General features: G+C 43.6%; 1 protein-coding gene across 3 annotated transcripts in view; it reads right to left on the minus strand.

Moving 5' to 3' along the window:
* The window catches only part of LOC115167589 (LARGE xylosyl- and glucuronyltransferase 2), a 238,894-nt gene that overhangs the window by 81,718 nt on the left and 135,376 nt on the right, over positions 1 to 21,800 (minus strand). Inside the window, exon 1 of one of the 3 annotated variants that reach the window (XM_029722162.1) lies at positions 15,371 to 15,879. The exons of the other annotated variants lie outside the window; for them this stretch is intronic. The gene's annotated coding sequence lies outside the window, so the exon portion shown is untranslated. Of the gene's footprint in view, positions 1 to 15,370; positions 15,880 to 21,800 lie in introns of those variants that run through there. 3 annotated transcript variants of the gene reach the window in all.

Raw genomic sequence — 21,800 nt, forward strand, 5'->3', positions numbered from 1 at the left:
GGATGCAGCCGAGTCTCATAGCAAAAGGTCTGAATACTTATATAAATAAGGTATTTCTGTTTTTTTATTTGTGATATATCTGCAAACATTTCTAAAAACCTGTTTTTTCTTTGTCATTATGGGGTATTGTGTGAAGATTGATGAGGATTTTTTAAATACATTTTAGAATAAAGCTGTAATGTAACAAAATGTTGAAAAAGTCAAGGTGTCTAAATACTTTCCGAATGCACTGTAAAGGCCTACTGTAGCTCTGATTGGCTGTAGAGTACTGGTCTGTGTAGAGTCTGGTCCTGGACAAGACGGATGTTTTTATTTGGTTTTATTTACTGCAGTGTCTAAAAATTGTCCAAACGCACTGTTGCTTTCCCACTCTATATTGCTATAGAATTTTGACAAATGCCTTAGTATACATAATTCCCAAACATTCTAAGAACTTAGAAAAAAATATTCTGACAAGCGACCACTTTTTATAAGTGTCATATTCTTCCTAGAGGTGTATATGAACAGATTTGAATAAGATTTCATGTTGCTACAATGAAACAATGTTTCACACACACAATTTATTTTCAAAGAGATAGCTAACAACAGCAAGCGTGCTGCAATAAAAAAACACAGTTCCACTCACCAGATGATGATGATCATTTGAAATGTAACTTCTTGTTGAAAGTTATTCTTGAAAAGGGAGAAGCTAACAAATTAACAACAACATACTCTTTGATAAAACCTGTGCAGCCGCTGCAAACCAGCCGAAAACAAAAGATACCTAGCTAGACCAAGGGAAAACTACTGCTCGCTATTGCGCCGTGAGCTGTTGTTTTGTAAAAACAGTCCCAACCATTCAAAATGTGATTGGTTGATTCCACTGTCACTCCAAAATGTTGCCCTAAGACAGTTGAATGGCAGATGCCTTTAACTAGCTTCTGATGGCCTAGCCAATTGGCTGACTTAGCTAGCTAGATTTATCTCTCCAGAGACCAGCAAAGAAAAATCCTGATTGGAGATTTTTTTCTTTTCAGTGTTAACCCTTTATTTTCCCCAAAAAAACTGAAGAGATTAAATCTGAACATCATTGAAAATAATCATATAATTACAATTAAATGCTGCAGCTAGATTAGCCCTTCTCTGAAGGCAGAGAAGGCCCATTGTTCCACACTGTCTTTGGGTTGGTAATAATTTTTAGAGTGGCTTTATTTTCCCTCAGCATGCATTTTTTTCACTATACTGAATGTCTAAAGAATCCATAAAATGTTCTGAAATATGAACACAGAAATACTGGACATTTTTAACTTAATTTTGTATTTTTATTTATTTAATCTTTATTTAACTAGGCAAGTCAGTTACAATGACGGCCTACACCGGCCAAGCCTGGTGATTTGATAAAATTACAATCATGGTATTTTTCTGGTCTCGGTCTTGACTTGGTCTTCTACCCCTTGTCCCCCTCTCGGTCTTGACTTGGTCGCCACCCCCCGGTATTGGTCTTGAATCGGTCTCGCTTTAGGTGGTCTTGATCACAACACTGCTTAAACCCTGATTTGGACTTATTGTGTAATGTGTATGTCCAATGGCCGATGAGCACCGATATGTTTTATCTGTAATTTCTCCTCATATGACAAGGATTGAAATGAATTTGCCAGTAAATTGTTCATGCGATTCATAATGATGACTGCTTATCTAGCTAGATAGCTTGCTGCCCTAGATTTTGAAAACATGAGGTTGACACGATCAGTCCAATCAAAGCTATGGGAGATATAACGTGATTTGACGTCATTTTATGTGTGACCAATGACTTTGAGCCTTCTTGGATGGGCACTTCTGCTGTAAATCTATAGATGGGTTAACGTCACAGAAACGATGTGCACGCTTCATTGGGGCAGAAGTCCGTAAGTTGATGTGGTTCTGGGCGGCCAGATGGCTACTATGGTGGAAAATTGCAAAATGATTTTATATTATTGCATCAAATGGTTGTTTTATGCAACAGAATAAGGGGTTGCTAGAACGCTCATCTGTGTGTGTTCTACTAAGGATGGGCCTCTGGGAGATAACACTGACAGGAGATTTATGCTGTCTTTTGGGTGATTAAAACCTAAAGAGACCGCATTCCAGAGCATAAGTTAATGTTTCTGCTCTATATGGTACCAGGGAGAGATGACCCCAGGGCCAAACCCTGGTCTGTACAATGAAAGATAACTGTTGACACAGCAGATACTGTCTGCTGTGAATTTAAAGTATCTTTCATACAAATCTTAATCTTGTGACCCATTCTATACATCTGTTGCTCGTCATGTAGGTTGAAGGGGGGGGGGGTATCTTGGCTATAAAATCCCTTTATATTTTTGTCTCGGGGCTCTGAATGAATCATCTGAGCGTGATTCGTCGACCAGCCATCATTATCGTAGAGCACTCAATCGATTCACTTTATAGGTGTGCGTTGTACTGACTTGCTCCCTTATTAATAAGTGATTACATTTTTAGTTTAAGTATAACTCTGATTTGTGTGATAAGTTTCTCTCTCCTCATTTGATTGTAAAGACCTTAACCACCACACTACCAACAGTGAGAAGAAACATCCATGTGGGGAATCGTATGTGACTAATTTCAGAAGGTTTCTTCTTGTTCTTGATAGCGCGTCTTGCTTCGACTGATTTCATGTCAATGCTAATAGGGCTAGCTAGCTAACCAACAACTGTAAAGATGGATTTGAAAGCCATGTTGTCAACAATCTAAGCCAACCCCGTTTGTTTTGCCCCGTATTTGCTCACATGTCGGTTTTGTTGCTAAACAACCAACCCCTCTATGGCAGCATCCAAGGGGGCTTGAATTGCCTACGTAGATTCTGCGGTGACGTAGTGTCCCCATGAGTGACAGAACCCCGAGACAATCACAGCCCAACCGTTGAAGATTAACAACGCCTACGCACTGTGCTTTCACTGGCTGGCCCTAGGCTGAAGCATCTGCATTTTGGATATGCCTTACTCAAAGAAAGAGACCAAGTTTGTATTGTATAATTATTTATTTATTTTTTACATTATGTGCTATACTGTTATGTGACACAAATGAATGTTTGCTATGCTGATATGTGACACAAATTAATGCCAGAATCGTGCGCGACCTCCAGAGGTTGAGATGTGATAATTATGCAAGTTTACATAAGTGTTGTCTCTCAAGAATCGATACCGCTCTATAACCTCTCGAAAATGTCCCTTTGCTATCGTCAATGTGAAAATGGTCAGTCTGAGAGAACTGGAATTGTGCTCTCTCTGGGTCTGAATAGGTTATGTTCTCCCTTTGGGAATGTATTTTGGCAAAGACTCACCCCCGGAATGTTCTGACTAAAATTGAAACAGAGCTCCAGAGACAGTTGAGAGGATGTCTCCATTCTAAGGTTCTTAGGTTCCTTGTTAAATATAGGGGATGAATAAGTGAAGTAGATCATCTCTAGAGATACAGCGAGGGAGAGAGAGCAGATTTAGATATATGAACAGGTGGACAGCTTTGAGACCGTAACACTTATTCCTGTGTGGCAAGAAAGTGCATACTGTACATGCACGCACGCAAGCACACACACGTGCATGCACACACACACACACACGCACCGTCTCAAACAGCTACATCACAAACTGCCACACACAACACGGTGGCTCAGAATAGACATGCCAGTCAAAAAACAAAAACACAAAGAGAGCATAGATCAAGGATTCTTGATTAAAGGAAAAATCCATCCATAACCATTCATCAATTAATTTACAGTGTTAAATAACACGAATATGTGAGAACAATATTGTTTGTGAACAAATGTTTCATTTTGTCATTATAATGAGGTTGGTAGCAACATGTGAAAATCTGTTGCAGCTCAAGCCAACTACAAAACCCACAATGCAATGCTCTCTCTATGAGCTGGCTGGCTAGCTTTGTAGAATAGTAGTGAAGAAATCACAGCTATGAAATAACACATATGGAATCATGTAGTAACCAAAAAAAGTGTTAAACAAATAAAAATATATTTTATATTTGAGATTCTTCAAAGTAGCCTTTCCCTTGATGACAGCTTTGTACACACTTGACATTCTCTCAACCAGCTTCATGAGGTAGTCACCTGGAATGCATTTCAATTAACAGGTGTGCCTTCTTAAAAGTTAATTTGTGGAATTTCTTTCCTTCTTAATGTGTTTGAGCCAATCAGTTGTGTTGTGGCAAGGTAGGGGTGGTATACAGAAGAAAGCCCTATTTGGTAAAAGACCAAGTCCATATTATGGCAAGAACAGCTCAAATAAGCAAAGAGAAATGAAAGTCCATCATTACTTTAAGACATGAAGATCAGTCAATCCAAAAAATGTCAATAACTTTGAAAGTTTCTTCAAGTGCATTCACAAAACCATCAAGTGCTATAATGAAACTGGTGCTCATGAGGACCACCACAAGAAAGGAAGACTCAGTTATCTGCTGCAGAGGATGAGTTCATTAGAGTTACCAGCCTCAGAAACTGCAGCCCAAATCAATGCTTCACAGAATTCAAGTAACAGACACATCTCAACATCAACTGTTCAGAGGAGACTGCATGAATAAGGCCTTCACAGACAAATTGTTGCAAAGAAACCATTACTAAAGGACACCAATAATAAGAAGAGACTTGCTTGGACCAAGAAACATGATCAATGGACATTGGACCGGTGGATATCTGTCCTTTGGTCTGATGAGTCCAAATTTGAGATTTTTGGTTCCAACCGCCATGTCTTTGTGAGATGCAGAGTAGATGAGCAAATGATCTCCACATGTGTGGTTCCCACTGTGAAGCATGGAGGAGGAGGTGTGATGGTGGGGGGGTACTTTGCTGTTGACACTGTGTGATTTATTTAGAATTCAAGGCACACTTAACCAGCATGGCTACCACAGCATTCTGCAGTGATACACCATCCCATCTGGTTTGCACTTAGTGCAACTATCATTTGTTTTTCAACAGGACCCAAAACACACCTCCAGACTGTGTAAGGTCTATTTGACCAAGAAGGAGAGTGATGGAGTGCTGCATCAGATGACCTGGCCTCCACAAAAACCCGACCTCAACCCAATTGAGATGGTTTGGGATGACTTGGACCGCAGAGTGAAGGAAAAGCAGCCAACAAGTGCTCAGCATATGTGAGAACTTCTTCAAGACTGTTAGAAAAGCATTCCAGTTGAAGCTGGTTAAGAGAATACCAAGAGTGTGCAAAGCTGCAATCAAGGCAAAGGGTGGTACTTCGAATAATCTAAAATCTAAAATATATTTTGATCTATTTAACACTTTTTTGGTTACTACATGATTCCACATGTGTTATTTCATAGTTTTGATGTCTTCACTACTGTTCTATAATGTAGAAAATAGTAAAAATAATGAAAAACTCTTGAATGAGTAGGTGTGTCCAAACTTTTGACTGGTACTGAATATGATAGAGGTTTTTGTGATCTAAAAGTCGTATTCCTATTAACCTCCAGTATAGAGAGTGGCTTTATCGCAATGCTACGTCATACCGGCCGGATTTCTGCCTGCTTGAACGGCAATAGCTCAGATACTTATGAAAACATGTCACTGGGAATCGATGCACAAAAACAATATAACATTCAAAATGGGTGAACCTTTAAACACACGGGTACAGGGAGGTAGGGGACACAGCCAGCTGACAAAGCATCTCCCTCTGGATTTACAGATCTACAAACTGGGTCACAGATAAACAGAGCAGCAATACAAAGTCATGTTATTAGGAACTCCAACCCAGTATATATTGTACTACACAGATCACAACACTTCAAAAACAATACATAGCAGCTTGGGGTATAGAGGTAGCAGTGTTATGTTTCTACTATGTAACTGTAATGACGTAAGTATGCACTGTACAACAAAAAAAGTGATCTGTTGTGTCACATTATACTGTAATTACCTAAAAAAAAATATGTACTGGGCCATATTGAGAAGAAGTTACTGTCTCCCGAGTGGCGCAGCGGTCTAAGGCACTGCATCTCAATGCTAGAGGTGTCACTACAAACACCCTGGTTCGAATCCAGGCTGTATCACAACCGGCTGTGATTGGGAGTCCCATAGGGTGCCGCACAATTTGCCCAGCGTCGTCTGGGTTTGGCCAGTGTATGATGTCATTGTAAATAAGAATTTGTACTTAACTGACGTGCCTAGTTAAATAAAGGTTACACTATTGGGGCAGCTGCTACAGACACAATTGCTCAAACAACAGTGCAGGGGTATTTACTGTATATGTAAAGTGCCTATTCAGGCATGTAGAGCTATTAGTGGCTAATTAGCAAATAAATAGTTATGCATATGTTATATAGCCCAGGGGGAAGAGAGGATAAATAAGGTGCCAGTTACCTATTCAGAACAGAATGATCCCCTACTCTAAGAGACTAGCTAACATTAGTGTCGTGGATTAAATGAACTGAATAACTTTCAGTCTCATGCATGTCTCTGCACTTTTATGACCCTGACTCACCCTCACCTATAGTGTTCAGCATAACAGGTACTGTGAGTAAGTGCTGCCCATCCCTTCGGAGCACCATAGTGGGCCTAAGGAGGGACAACACCTCTACAGGTCTCACACACATGCATGCATGTGCACAAACAGACCCTGACTCCTGTCTGCCTGACGGAACCTCTCCCTTCACCATCTCAATATGAAAAGAGCAGGATGAGTGGGCACATGTTGGACAGGGGCCATTATACCAACCATCCTCCCCAGTCTCTCTTTCTACTCTGCTCCCACTCTCATCCCTCCGTTCTCTCTCTTGTCTTCCATTTCTCACTGTTTATCCATGTGGAAGAGAGGGATATTTACAAGACTATCTCATCAGACTCTGCCTTGGAGATCTCTCTCTCTCTCTCTCTCTCTCTCTCTCTCTCTCTCTCTCTCTCTCTCTCTCTCTCTCTCTCTCTCTCTCTCTCTCTCTCTCTCTCTCTCTCTCTCTCTCTCTCTCTCTCTCTCTCTCTCTCTCTCTCTCTCTCTCTCTCTCTCTCTCTCTCTCTCTCTCTCTCTCTCTCTCTCTCTCTCTCTCTCTCTCTCTCTCTCTCTCTCTCTCTCTCTCTCTCTCTCTCTCTCTCTCTCTCTCTCTCTCTCTCTCTCTCTCTCTCTCTCTCTCTCTCTCTCTCTCTCTCTCTCTCTCCAAATAGAAAGTATTGAGGGCATATATCCTGGCTGATAGTGATTACACACGCCCATAAGACTCTGAACCAGAATCTGAATGTTGGAGAGGGTCTTAAACTCCATGCATAGTGCAGCATACATATAACAATGGAGGTGGGGGAGTGGAGTGGACAAGGAGTGGAACCCATACAGTATGTGGATAAAGGACATAGCCTTGCGGTTGAAGGGAAGATAATAGAGCAGGGATGCTCTGTGAGTCAGAACTCACACAATAGCCAATAAGAGAGATGTAAGGCACAATGCAGTGCTGTGGAAAAACCAAGGCCTCAAACTTGTTAAGTTGTGAGAGATGGGAGCAGGGAGGGAGAGAGCTAACTAATGTGTTTCTGCTTGGGCGAACACGTTATTTATTTCTCATTGTGCGTGGCCATAGGGCCGTAAATAGACTTATAATTACCCGCATAACCATCAGGTGGGGTTGATGGAGAAAGCATTACCATTAGAGGAACAGGGGAGCGTCTAGAGGAGGGGAGAGAGGGATGGGGGAAGGTGGGGGGGGGTCTTTCATAATCAGCCATGGGTGTATTAAAGAGATTTTGGCTTAATATGGAAATGTCTGCCATCTCTGCCAATTTACTGCTGAGCAAAAGAGCGAAGGAACGAAAGGAAACAGGATAGAAATGAAGAGAGAGGTAGAACATATGGTGAGGAAATTGCATAGGGAAAGAAAGAATGAACCACAGTGAGGAAGTGTACGAGGTAGAGGGCGAGAATGTTAACGAGCGAACCTAATAATCTCCATTAGTCAATAACTAATCAAAGTTTTTTTCATCCGGTCCAGAGAGCACGCCACCAGTTCATCAATCAGCGGCCCTGGGGGAGGGTACTAACACGCTTGACCTTACAGGGTTTACTCTGGGGTCCCATGGGACAAAGAGGGATCACTCTGAACTCATACATCATGTTGGGCAGAGGGGAAAGTTTAGTCATTAAGCAGATGGTCTTATCCAGAGTGACTTACATGAGCAATTAGGGTTACGTTCTTTGCTCAAGTGCACATCGACAGATTTTTCACTTAGTTGGCTCAAGGATTCGAACCAGAAACCTTTCGGTTAGTGGCCCACCACTCTTAACCGAGAGGTACTGATATATGTGAGGGGTGAGACCGTTCTTCTTCCACCTTCCCTCTCCCTTTATCTTTTTATGGGGTATATCTCATCCCCTCGTTTCATCTATCCACCTTTCCACACATCCCCCTCTCTCGATCGTACCTCTTTCCAGCCTATCTATCTCCCCCTCTCTCTGTATGATTGATGACCATCTGCCGCTACGGTAACAGGTCACAGTGTCAAAGAGCACATCTGACCACCACTGGCTGAGCAGCGCGCGTGTGTGTGTGCACGTACTTCCATGTCTGTGCTAATAACACAATTACACTTAAATTGCATAAATAAATGTATTTATAGCACAGAGTTTAATCTCTCTACGGAGTTTAATCTCTGTTCCACGTTCACACGAGAAGAGAAGGATGCCGTTTTAACTCCTCTTAAAACTGATACTGCTAAAAAAATATATATATCTTGTTGCTAAAGACACTGACACTTTGGTCTTCATGTCTGTAATCGGAATCACAAACGTACATGCATACATACGTCTCAGCCGCTGAGGGCTGGGTATCTGAGAGGGCCGGGCTAAAGGAACACACGCATGCACGCACACAGACACGGATGCACACACATCACCAATAGGCTGCAACCGTTAACGCGGGCTGATAAGCTCCTTCATGGTGGCAGCTATGCTACGCATCAGTGGGTCTTAATTGAGCGTCACATTAACATATTGCGCTAGGCACCGGAGGATATATGGGGAATGGACTGGGAAAACCCATGGGGGTACAGAGTTGCGTAGCTAAAGCAAAAGACTGACGCTAGAATTCAATCAGGGCAGACTGGGAGCAGGGGGATAGAAATACGTTATGTAGAACAAACACGCCTCTCTTGACATGTAGGATTAGGAATCGTGCCAAAATCAGGATCACCTTTATTCAACAAGTACATTTAAACATACTCAGAATTTTACTTGGTAATATGGTGCTGCTACTGATAAACAACATTTAGACACATAATACATACAGAGGAGTTTATACAAAGTTTACATACATTATATACAAATAGGTAGAGTGAACATAATATACAGTGGATACAGTTCTATTCGTGACATGTCTATCTGCAACGTTCCACAACGTCTGCCTCCTGATCGTGTACCAGGTGTTAACACCATCCATCCAGGACACACATCTAGCTGTTGGGCAAACCAAACACACATCTGAAGTGCAATGATTCATGACTCATTTTGGCACAGGGTTTCGACTACAGCCACCCCCTGCTACAGAATGAATGGGCATGACCAGCTAAAGCAGTGGTATGGAGTTAGGCACGTAAGGAGCTCATGCTGAACACACGCAGGGGAAACGTGTCAGAAAACTTTTATCAGCCTTACAAACATCAGCCCACACACACAGAGAGAGAGCGAGATAGTAAAAAATACTTCAATCAGTTATCGAACCCATTGCCCTCTATGGTTGTGTCACGTCCTGACTATAGTAAGTTGTTATTTTCTATGGTAGAGTAGGTCACAGCGTGTGACAGGGAGTGTTTGTCTGTTTTTGTATTTCTATGTTCAGTTTCTAGTTTTGTATTTCTATATTGGTTTTTGTTTGGCATGACCTTCAATTAGAGGCAGCCGGTTGTCATTGTCTCTAATTGGAGGTCATATTTAAGTTGTTTGTCCCACCTGTTTTTGTGGGTGATTATATTTTGTGAGTAGTGTTTGTTTCTCCTGCGTCACGGTTTGTTGTTTTGTCCTTCAGTTTATTTTTGTATTGCATTAAGTTTCACAGTCTAAATAAATATGTGGAACTACGAACACGCTGCATTTTGGTCCGGTCCTTCCGACAGCCGTGACAGAATCACCCACCAAAAAAGGACCAAGCAGCGTGCCCAGGAGGAGCAGGGATACTGGGCCAGGGAGAGGAGTGAATGGAGGACGTCCTGGACATGGGAGGAGGTAATGGCAGGGGACAAGACCCTGCCATGGAAGCAGGTGGAGACAGTGAGGGAGGAACGGCGACATTACGAGGAGCTAGCCCAACGAAGGAAGGATGAGAGGCAGCACACAAAAAAAAATTGGGGGGGAGGGGTACACGAACAGATTGGCTAAGGCGGTTTTAAGACCTGAGCCAACTCCCCGTGCTTACCGTGGGGAGCGAGTGACTGAGCAAGCACCGTGTTATGCGGTGATGCGCACTGTGTCGCCAGTGCGTACTCACAGCCCGGTGCGCTCGGTGCAAGCTCCTCACCGTTGCCGTGCTAGAGTTGGCCGTCAGCCAGGAAGAAGTGCGCCGGCTCAGCGTATCTGGTCTCCAGTGCGTCTCTTCGGCCCAGGTTATCCTGCGCCTGCTCTACGCACGGTACCCCCCGTTCACCAGCACAGCCCAGTTTGTCCTGTGCCAGCACTCCACCCTTGCTGGGCTCAAACAACTATCCAGCCAGGATGGGGTGTGCCAGCCCTAAGCTCCAGACTTCCGGTGCGCCTCAGGAGCCCAGTACGTCCTGTGCCTCCTCCTCGCACTCGCCCTGACATCCTTCCGACAGCCATGACAGGTTGTGAGGTATGGGGTCCACTCACCAACCAAGAATTCAATAGATGGGAAAAATACCCAACTGAGACTCTAAATGCAGAATTCTGCAAAAATATACTTTGTGTACAATGCAAAACACCAAACAATGTATTCAGAGTAGAATTAGGACTATATCCGCTAACTATCAAAATCCAGAAAAGACCTGTTCAATTCTACAACCACCTAAAAGGAAGTGATGCCCACACATTCCATCACAAAGCCTTCACCTACAGAGAGATTAACCTAGAGAAGAGTCTCCTCAGCCACCTGGTTCTGGGGCTCTGTTCACAAACAGAGCCCCAGAACAGAAACACATTTAGACCCAACCAAATTATGAGAAAGCAAAAAGAGAAATATTTGACACACTGGAAAGAATCAACCCAAAAACTGAGCAAATGTGAGTGCTATCTGGCCCTAAACAGAGAGTACACAATGGCAGAATACGTGACCAATGTGACTGACCTCAAATTAAGAAAATCCTTGTCTATGTACAAACTCAGTGAGCATAGCCTTGCTATCCAGAGAGGCCACCATAGAGCCAGGTCTGCCCACAAAATGAGGTGGAAACTGAGGTATACTTCCTAACCTCCTGCCAAATGTATGACCACATTAGAGACATATATTTCCCACAGATCACACAGACCCACAAAGAATTTGAAACAAATCAAACATTGATAAACTCCCATATTTGTTAGGAGAAATACCACAGGGTGCAATCACAGCAGCAATATTTGTGGCCCATTGCCATGAGAAAAGGGTAACCTATGGAGCACAAAAATTGTAAATACAACTATTTATTTATTTTCCCTTTCATACTTCAACTACAGTGCCTTCGGAAAGTATTCAGACCTTTTCTACATTGTGTTACAGTGCTATTCTAAAATTCATGAAATAATTTTTTTCCCCTCATCAATCTACACACAATACCCCATAATGACAAAGCAAAAACAGGTTTTTAGAATTTTCTGCAAATGTATTACAAATAAAAAACTGAAAAAGTATTCAGATCCTTTACTGGTACTTTGTTGAAGCAACTTTGGCAGTGATTACAGCGTCCAGTCTTCTTGGGTATGAAGCTACAAGCTTCACACACGTGTATTTGGGGAGTTTCTGCCATTCTTCTCTGCAGATCCTCTCAAACTATGTCAGGTTGGATGGGGAGCGTTGCTGCACAGCTATTTTCAGGTCTCTCCAGAGATATTCAATTGGGTTCAAGTCTGAGCTCTGGCTGGGCCACTCAAGGACATTCAAATCAAATCAAATTTTATTTGTCACATGCCCCGAATACAACAGTGAAATGTTTACTTACAAGCCCTTAACCAACAATAAGGTTTTAAGAAAATACTTTGGGGTCGAAGCTGTTTAGAAGCCTCTTGGACCTAGACTTGGCGCTCCGGTACTGCTTGCCGTACGGTAGCAGAGAGAACAGTCTATGACTAAGTTGGCTGGGGCCTTCCTCTGACACCATCTGGTATAGAAGTCCTGGATGGCAGGAAGCTTGACCCCGGTGATGTACTGGGCCGTACGCACTACCCTCTGTAATGCCTTGCGGTCGGGGGCCGAGCAGTTGCCATACCAGGCAGTGATGCAACCCATCAGGATGCTCTCGATGGTGCAGCTGTAAAGTCTTTTGAGGATCTGAGGACCCATGCCAAATATTTTCAGTCTCCTGAGGGGGACTTGTCCCGAAGCCACTCATGCGTTGTCTTGGCTGTGTGCTTAGGGTCGTTGTCCTGTTGGAATTTGAACCTTTGCCCCAGTCTGAGATCCTGAGCGCTCTGGAGCAGCTTTTCATCAAGGATCTCTCTGTACTTTGCTCCGTTCATCTTTCCCTCGAACCCGACAAGTCTCCAAGACCCTGCCCTTGAAAAACATCCCCACAGCATGACGTTGCCACCAACATGTTTCACCGTAGGGATGGTGCCAGGTTTCCTCCAGACGTGATGCTTGGCATTCAGGCCAAAGAGTTCAATCTTGATTTCCTCAGACCAGAGAATCTTGTTTCTCATGGTCTGAGAGTCTTCAGTTGCATTTTGGCAAACTCCAAGCGGGCTGTCATGTTCCCTTTACTGAGGAGTGGCTTCCATCCTCCCACTCTACCATAAAGGCCTGAATTGTGGAGTGCTGCAGAGATGGTTGTACTTCTGGAAGGTTCTCCCATCTCCATAGAGGAACTCTGGAGCTCTGTCAGAGTGACCATCGGATTCTTGGTCACCTCCCTGACCAAGGCCCTTCTCCCCCGATTGCTCAGTTTGGCCGGGCAGCCGCTCTAGGAAGAGTCTCGTTGGTTCCAAACTTCTTCCATTTAAGAAAAGCCACTGTGTTCTTGGGGACCTTAAATGCTGCAAAACATGTTTGGTACCCTTCCTCAGATCTGTGCCTCGACACAATCCTGTCTCGGAGCTCTACAGACAATTCCATTGACCTCATGGCTTGGTTTTTGCTCTGACATGCACTGTCAACTGTGGGACCTTATATAGACAGGTGTGTGCATTTCCAAATCATGTCCAATCAATTGAATTTACCACAGGTGGACTCCAATCAAGTTGTAGAAACATCTCAAGGATGATCAATGGAAACAGGATGCACCTGAGCTCAATTTGGAGTCTCATAGCAAAGGGTCTGAATACTTGTGTATATACAACTGAATGCTTTCAACTAAAATGCGTCTTCCGCATTTAACCCAACTGAATCAGAGAGGTGTGGGGGGCTGCCTTAATCGACATCCACATCTTCAGAGCCCGGGGAACAGTGGATTGTATTAACTGCCTTGCTCAGGGGCAGAATGGCAGATTTTTACCTTGTCAGCTCGGGGATTTGATCCAGCAACCTTTCGGTTACTGGAGCAACGCTCTAAATACTAGGCTACCTGCCTTCCCTTAATAAGGTATTTCTCGGTTTTATTTTTTAATACATTTGCTAAAATTGAGTGTAGATTGCTGATGATTTTTTATTTATTTAATACATTTTAGAATAAAATAAAATGTGTCAAATTTTACAAGACTGTACATAGCCAAAAATTACATTTTACATTTCTATATTCCTAAAAAATAAAACATGGGTGTAATGTTAACTAATGTTTCCCTTGTTTATTGAATTTTGAGAGAGAGAGAGAGAGAGAGAGAGAGAGAGATTTCTCTCCCTGGGTAAAGGACCCAGGAAGAGTAATACAGCATTCCTCCAGAGGATACAAGGTCTAAGGCATATAACACACAAACTGGTTACTGTTTTACAGGAGCTCGTTGCAGAGGTAGCCAATAGAGTGGTTGACGGTACACGGCAGCAGGGGAGATGAGGAATGAAAGAAGGGAGGAGAGGAGCAAGGGAGAGAAGACGTGGAGGAGGAGACTAGTGAGGGAGGGATGAAAGGAAGGGTAGAGGAGAAGTGGAGGGAGGAAAGAGGAGCAGCCGAGTGTTTCATTTTTTAAAATATAATTATATATATATATATATATATGTTTTTATTATTTTAATACAGCTTTTCTGCTACGTATACATACATTTTATATATACATTTTACATACATGGTACTTTTACATAAAGCAATCACATAACAATAATACATTACCAAGCATAAGCTCTTTAATCCCAACCCTCAGCCACTCTCAGCCCATCCCACCTATCAGCATAGACCACCCTCGTTTGGTTTCCATGTGCCATTTCTTTTTCAATTGTGCCGTGATGTTTTACATACATTTTGAACCTTTCTAATCATATAGTATCTACAGATTGTGAGCTAAAGATGAAAACCTTTCCTACCAGTATTATATTATTTATGGACTGACTATGGCTTTCCAAATCACCCAACACAGCTATTTGTAAGGTTCAGTATTAAGTGAATGTTGGGATTTTTTTTTAACAATTCCTGAAACTGTGACCAGCGGAGTGTTTAAAGTGTAGAGGATGTAACAGCTGTTGGAGCGAGACCCCAGGGGTAGACAGCGATTGTGTGTGTGTTTGTGTGTGTAGGGGAGGATGGGGAAGCAATAAAGGTTGTGTGTGTGGGGGGGGGGTGGGTGTACAGGAGCTGGATGGGGATGTGGGAATGGGGCCTTAATGGGTGGGGGGGTGATGCAAGCAGGGTGCCTGAGGGGAGGGTGCGGATGTGATAGCTGGTGAGGGGGCAGGACAGGGGGGGAGGGGTACAGACTGGGGTATAAGGGGATAGTAAGGGGGATGTCTCCATATTCTGTGGCTCAGCAGAGAAGAATGTGGTTAATTTATCTCTAACCTTTCCTTGGCTATAGCCCACAGACCAGTCACATGGACCTGACCACACACACACAAACTATCAAAAAGCACACTGACCTACACAATCACAAAAGCACCAAAACATGGAATCTGCCCACAAACCACACAGACAAACATCCAAGCAGAAAATACTAGTCAACACATTCAGTTCAGTTTAGGGTTTACTGCAGAAAGCCGAACACAAGCTCTGCTTCCTCTGAACAGGACTCTAGTGTATGCAACTCAATATGAACAGATTTGCAAGCTGACACACGTAAGCACCTACCTCAGTCCATGTGGATAGCCAGTGAAATAAGTGGTACGTCTCTCTCACCTGCTCAGTGAAGTTGTAATGTGTAGTCCTCTCTGTATCCACAATGCAGAGGAGGCTAAACCTTTATACACATATCCCAAATCCTTGGGAATAGTAGGTGCGTGTTCCGTTAGATCCGAAGGGTGTATGAGAGACTCAAGTGTGGCTCACGGAGCGAGAGGCGAACAACACACTCACGAACGAAACGCCCTCCACCGTACCAGCTTGTACCAGAGTGCATACAGACTGCCTAATCCTGCCGAGTAAAACACACTCTCACACACTCCAAATAAAGAAAGTCAGACAGTCGGTGGAGAGCAAACGCTGAAGGTGAGAGAGGGAGCTCCAGAGTTCCCAAAGGAGGGAGGCTGAGCTGATCTAGTGTTACACCATCAGCAAGCACCCTGCCGGGGTAGAGAGAGAGCCAGGGGAGTCCTGGGTGTCTGGAGGAGACAAATAAACCCGAATAGAACCGCTCTCTATTTCTATCGTCTGTTCTTTCTCTTTTGTGTGTACACTCACACACTCCGCTCTTGACTGAGCACACTGCAAGAGAAAGACTGAACTCACGGCCCCTCCCCACAAGCACTGGCCCAGCCCTGAAACACACCCTCTCGGGTATCAGCCAATAGGAGAGAGGTGTATCTCTCTGACCTGCCACACACACTGAAATACACACAGTCCCAGCCCCTCCCTCTCCCTCAGACAGTGTGACGACAGAGACATTGGCCCAGGTTAACACTTAGGAGTAATCACACTAAACACTCACTAACTCAAACAGATGCACACACATGCTTCAACACTCACACTTGCACATGGAAGCACACACAGACGCGCACACAGACAGACCAGCCGGCAGGTGTCTTCATTGACATTTTCAACCTCTCCATCAGTATCAATCTATTCATCCTGGTACTGGTCACTATCACTCCTGTTTACATGTATATAATACCACTAGTATATGACCATAAGTATTTATATATTCCTGATACCAGTCACTTTTCAGCCCTCTTTACATGTACTGTATGATCGCCTATAACACCGACACTGACACTCTTGCGCACGCACGCACGCACGCACGCACACACCACCACGGACACACCACCACGGACACACCCACCCACCCGGCTGCCATACTATTAATATTAACCAGTTACTTTCTCCTAATACAGTACATGCTTACATGTACAAACATACCGCAAATACTCCAGTATCTTTGCACATTGTATATTTGGTACTGGTACTGACAGCTTACATTCTTCTAAATATTCTTTGTGTTTTAAAAAAAAATGTTTTTAGTTATACTATTTTTATATTAAATAATGCACTGTTGGGTAGGGCTTGCAAGTTAAGCATTTCCCTACACTTGCGCATGTGACAAATACTTCAAACATTGATATAACTTACTAATGCTATGTGACAGAAAACCACATCAAAAATAGCAGACAACCGTTCTCTCTCTCCCTCTGTTTGTGCCGTGCATCTGCATGTGTGTCTGCATCCGCGTATGTCTCAGACAAACACTGCAGCAACAGAAAGCAGACAGAATGGGATGTAACAAGTCTTTCCGTATATAAAAAAACATTGCTTAGCCTTTAGGCTGCGTTTGTAGAGAGAGCAAAACACAGTCACACTATCACAAGTAATTCAGAGAGAAGGTCCACTCAAGAACAGCACAGATACAAAGACACTTTGTGCTCTGACACTTAAACTTCTGCTCCTCTAAACGGCAAAATCTGTCCCCTCACCTTTTCAGAAACACACGTATACACGCAGACACACACTAAAAACACACAAACACTAAAACACACACATGGACGTGCAAACACACTCACGGTGAGGCGTGATAAGCAAATATGAGTGCAAATGCTAATAGACCACATGGCACTGTCATGGCTGTACAGTCACAGAGAGCCGGGACTCTGGACAGCAGGGCAGGTGTGTGTGTGTGTGTGTGTGTGTGTGTGTGTGTGTGTGTGTGTGTGTGCGTGCGTTCGTGCGTGCGTGTGTGTGTGCGTGTGTGTCACAGGAGGTTGGTGGCACCTTATTTGGGGAGGACGGGCACGTGGTAATGGCTGGAGCAGAATAAGTGGAAAGGTATCAACAACATCAAACACATAGTTTCCATGTGTTTAAAACCATTCCATTTGCTCTGTTCCAGACATTATTATGAGCCATCCTCCCCTCAGCAGCCTCCACTGGTGTGTGTGTGTATGTGTGTACAGTAGGCATCTGTGTGCGTGCAAACCTTTTGTTTCTATGACCAACAACCTTAAGCCTTTCAAATACACACTGAGTATACAAAACATTAAAAACACCTACTCTTTCCATGACATAGACCGACCAAAATGAAGGCAGTTATATACAATTAAAAACATGACATTACACAACAGATTTCAGAACAAATGAAGTGTGAGCCCTCAGGCCACTACACTACTGCCACATATCTACGACACAAAATCTGTGTGTACGTGTGTGTATACTGCGTGTGTCTGTAGAGTCCATGCCACGACAAATTGAGGCTGTTCTGAGGGCCAAAAGGGGGAGAGGAGGGGGGTGCAACTCAATATTAGGAAGGTGTTCCTAATGTTTGGTACACTCAGTGTATATATTCCATGACCAGATAAACAAAATTAGGGTTTGTTTTGTTTATCTATCTAGTTTTGTTTATCTATCTATCCTATTCCTTACTGTAAACACGGTATATGATCATGCTGTGAGTCTGTTCCAGAGGGCTACTGATCGCCCACGCGGGTCAAGAGGGAGGCGCCGGAGAGTGACTGGATGCCTCCGGGACAGCTGGAGGACTCTAGAAATGCCCATCCCTGTATCACTTTCTCTTTTCCTCTCTCTTTCTACCTCTCTCTATTTCTTTCTCAGTGTCTCCCTCTCTCTGAGACGAGATTCCCAGAAGCCCGTGAGCGGTGTTCAATGGTCCGACTCCCTGCTGCTCTGCTGCCCTTATCATGGTGCCCTCCGCTACACTCGACTGGTGTGTGTGTGTGTATGAATGTGTGTTTGCGTGAGTGTGTGTGTGTGTGTGTGTGTGTGTGTGAGTGAGAGAAGTGTGTGTTCCGTTAGAGCCGCAGTTCCAGACGGATGGTCAATATTTGATGAGTCTCCAGGTGGCACAGTGGCTCTTCTAATGGCCATCTTTAACACTGGTGTGGGTGTGCGTGTGTGTGCGTGCGTGCGTGTTCTCGACACTTTTAAGACAGGCTCTCCAGCTCAAAGAGCTCTTTCTCACACATGCCAGACACACACGTCACACGCCAGACACACACATCTACAATGTATCACATACTGGCACCCAGGAGTGTGAAGGAACCTGCGATGCTGTTAACAGAGAGAAAAATGAGACAAAGAGAAGCAGAGGAGGAGAGCAGTCAGAGGGGGTATGTGTCAACTAAGCCAACCCCACCATGACATGGGGGAGGGGGGCCTAATCATCCCATCGCAACACATTCAGCAAAAGTGGCACGGGGTGAAGTGGAGGGATTGGAAAAGGGGGGGGGGGGGTTGGGGTCACCTGACTTTGGGGTAAAATCTAGTACTATAGATTTTGTCCGTGTCTATATACCCATACTTGCGTCCTAAATAGTAGGCCATTTGAGTATGCGAAAAAAATGAAGTTTAATAGTATGAAATGAGCTACCATCAGACTGGTTAATGAAATGCATGTCTGTTGAATTTGGAAAAATCCACCCACACACGGCCCGCCCCACCTACTCAGCCAGTCAGGAGCCATTACTGCGTTGCGGCCGTAGCATACTGCATAGTTTTTACTGAACAGTACGTGCCGATGAGTGCATTCAGTATATGCAGTTTAAGCACAGTTGAAGTTGGAAGTTTACATACACTTAAGTTGGAGTCATTAAAACTCATTTTTCAACAACTCCACAAATTTCTTGTTAACAAACTATAGTTTTGGCAAGTCGGTTAGGACATCTACTTTGTGCATGACACAAGTCATTTTTCCAACAATTGTTTACAGACAGATTATTTCACTAATAAGTCACTGTATCACAATTCCAGTGGGTCAGAAGTTTACATACACTAAGTTGACTGTGCCTTTAAAAAGCTTGGAAAATTCCAGAAAATGATGTCATGGCTTTAGAAGATTCTGATAGGCATCATTTGAGTCAATTGGAGGTGTACCTGTGGATTTATTTCGAGGCCTACCTTCAAACTCAGTGCCTCTTTGCTTGATATAATGGGAAAATCAAAAGAAATCAGCCAAGACCTCAGAAAATAATTGTAGACCTTGGGAGCAATTTCCAAACGCCTGAAGGTACCACGTTCATCTGTACAAACAATAGTACGCAAGTATAAACACCATGGGACCACGTAGCCGTCATATCGCTCAGGAAGGAGACACGTTCTGTCTCCTAGAGATGAATGTACTTTGGTGTGAAAAGTGCAAATCAATCCCAGAACAACAGCAAAGGACCTTGTGAAGATGCTGGAGGAAACAGGTACAAAAGTATCTATATCCACAGTCCTATATCGACATAACCTGAAAGGCCGCTCAGCAAGGAAGAAGCCACTGCTCCAAAACCACCATAAAAAAGCCAGACTACGGTTTGCAACTGCACATGGGGAAAAGTACAAAGATTGTACTTTTTGGAGAAATGTCCTCTGGTCTGATGAAACAAAAATAGAACTGTTTGGCCATAATGACCATCATTATGTTTGGAGGAAAAAGGGGGATGCTTGCCAGCCGAAGAACACCATCCCAACCGTGAAGCACGGGGGTGGCAGCATTGTGTTGTGGAGGTGCTTTGCTGCAGGTGGGACTGGTGCACTTCACATAATAGATGGCATCATGAGGAAGAAAAATGATGTGGATATATAGAAACAACATCTCAAGACATCAGTCAGGATGTTAAATCTTCGTCGCAAATGGGTCTTCCAAATGAACAATGACCCCAAGCATACTTCCAAAGTTGTTGCAAAACAATTTAAAGGCAATGCTACCAAATACTAACTGAGTGTATGTAAACTTCTGACCCACTGGGAATGTGATGAAAGAAATAAAACCTGAAATAAATCATTCTCTCTACTATTATTCTGAAATTTCACTTTCTTAAAATAAAGTGGTGATCCTAACTAACCCTAAAACAGGGAATTTTTACTTGGATTAAACGTCACGAATTGTGAAAACTGAGTTTAAATGCATTTGGCTAAGGTGTATGTAAACTTCCAACTGTATGTAGTACGCTTGTATGGGTATTCGGACACTATCTGTTTGACATGAATAACGTTCTTCTCACTTTTACCCCCCCCCCTCTCATTCTCTTATTCTGTCTCTCTCCTCCCTCACACACTCCCTCCATTCTACCTCTCCATTTCCTCTCTCACTCCATGTGTAGACAAAGAGATATAGGCAGCTGACTCGATCAGAATGACTCCACAAGGAGCCCCCTATGCACACCTGCTCCGTGAGTGTTTGTGTGTGCATGAGTGCATGTGTATGTGTGCGCTGGTCCTCAGAAAAGCACGGGCAGATGGAGGCAGATGGAGATTCATACTCCTGCAGTAAATGAGGCATCTCATTACAGCTCCACCCGTTTAATCTACATCCAATAAAACTCCACACAGACGCTAGAAGACCACACTGGACATACAGGGACAAACAGTAGGGAGAGAGGGACAGAGAGGAACTGAGGAGAGAGGGACAGAGAGGAACTGAGGAGAGAGAGAGAGAGGAGACAGATGAAGAAGGAGTGGGTAGAGAAAAGGAGGGGGCAGAAAGGGAAAGTGACAGGGGATAGAAAGGGCAGAGGGACTGAGAGGGGAAGTGGGATGCATCTTTATACCCCAAGTAAGTCCCATCTCACACACAGGATAAATTGGATAATGGTAGTGGAAAATGGAGAAAAGATATGGAGGTGATCGATTGGAGATAGGGAGCGGAGTTTAAATGGAGATGTTGAGTGTAGAGAAATGGGTGGGAGCAGATAAGAATACGTGCACTGATAGAGAGAGAGAGCTGCTCCCCAACTTAAGGAAGTGAATAGTTATTGGAGTTGTAGCAGGTTCATCCTCTGTTATTGTTGCAGACTTTTTATTACAGAACAAGAGTATGCCACTCACACTCTAATAACTGTTCACCTTAGCTGTCCTGTCATCCCAGTAAATGCTACAATAAAGCAATCCACCAGCTACTCTATACAGACATGTGTAGACATGTAAACTGTCACAGGTTATGTCGTGGTGTTGAAGAGAGGACCAAAATGCAGCAGAGTTGTGGATACTCATTTTCTTTTAATGAGACACACGCAAAGCATCCACAGTGAAAAACAAAACAATAAATGATACTCACGACAGGCACAGTCTTACAGGCATACAAAAACGCAGTGCAAGAAGAACTACCCACAACCCCAAAGAAAAACACACACACCTATATAGGACTCCCAATCAAAGGCAACTCAACACACCTGCCTTCAAT

Source organism: Salmo trutta, chromosome 29 (genome assembly GCF_901001165.1).
Source record: "Salmo trutta chromosome 29, fSalTru1.1, whole genome shotgun sequence".
NCBI lineage: Eukaryota > Metazoa > Chordata > Actinopteri > Salmoniformes > Salmonidae > Salmo > Salmo trutta.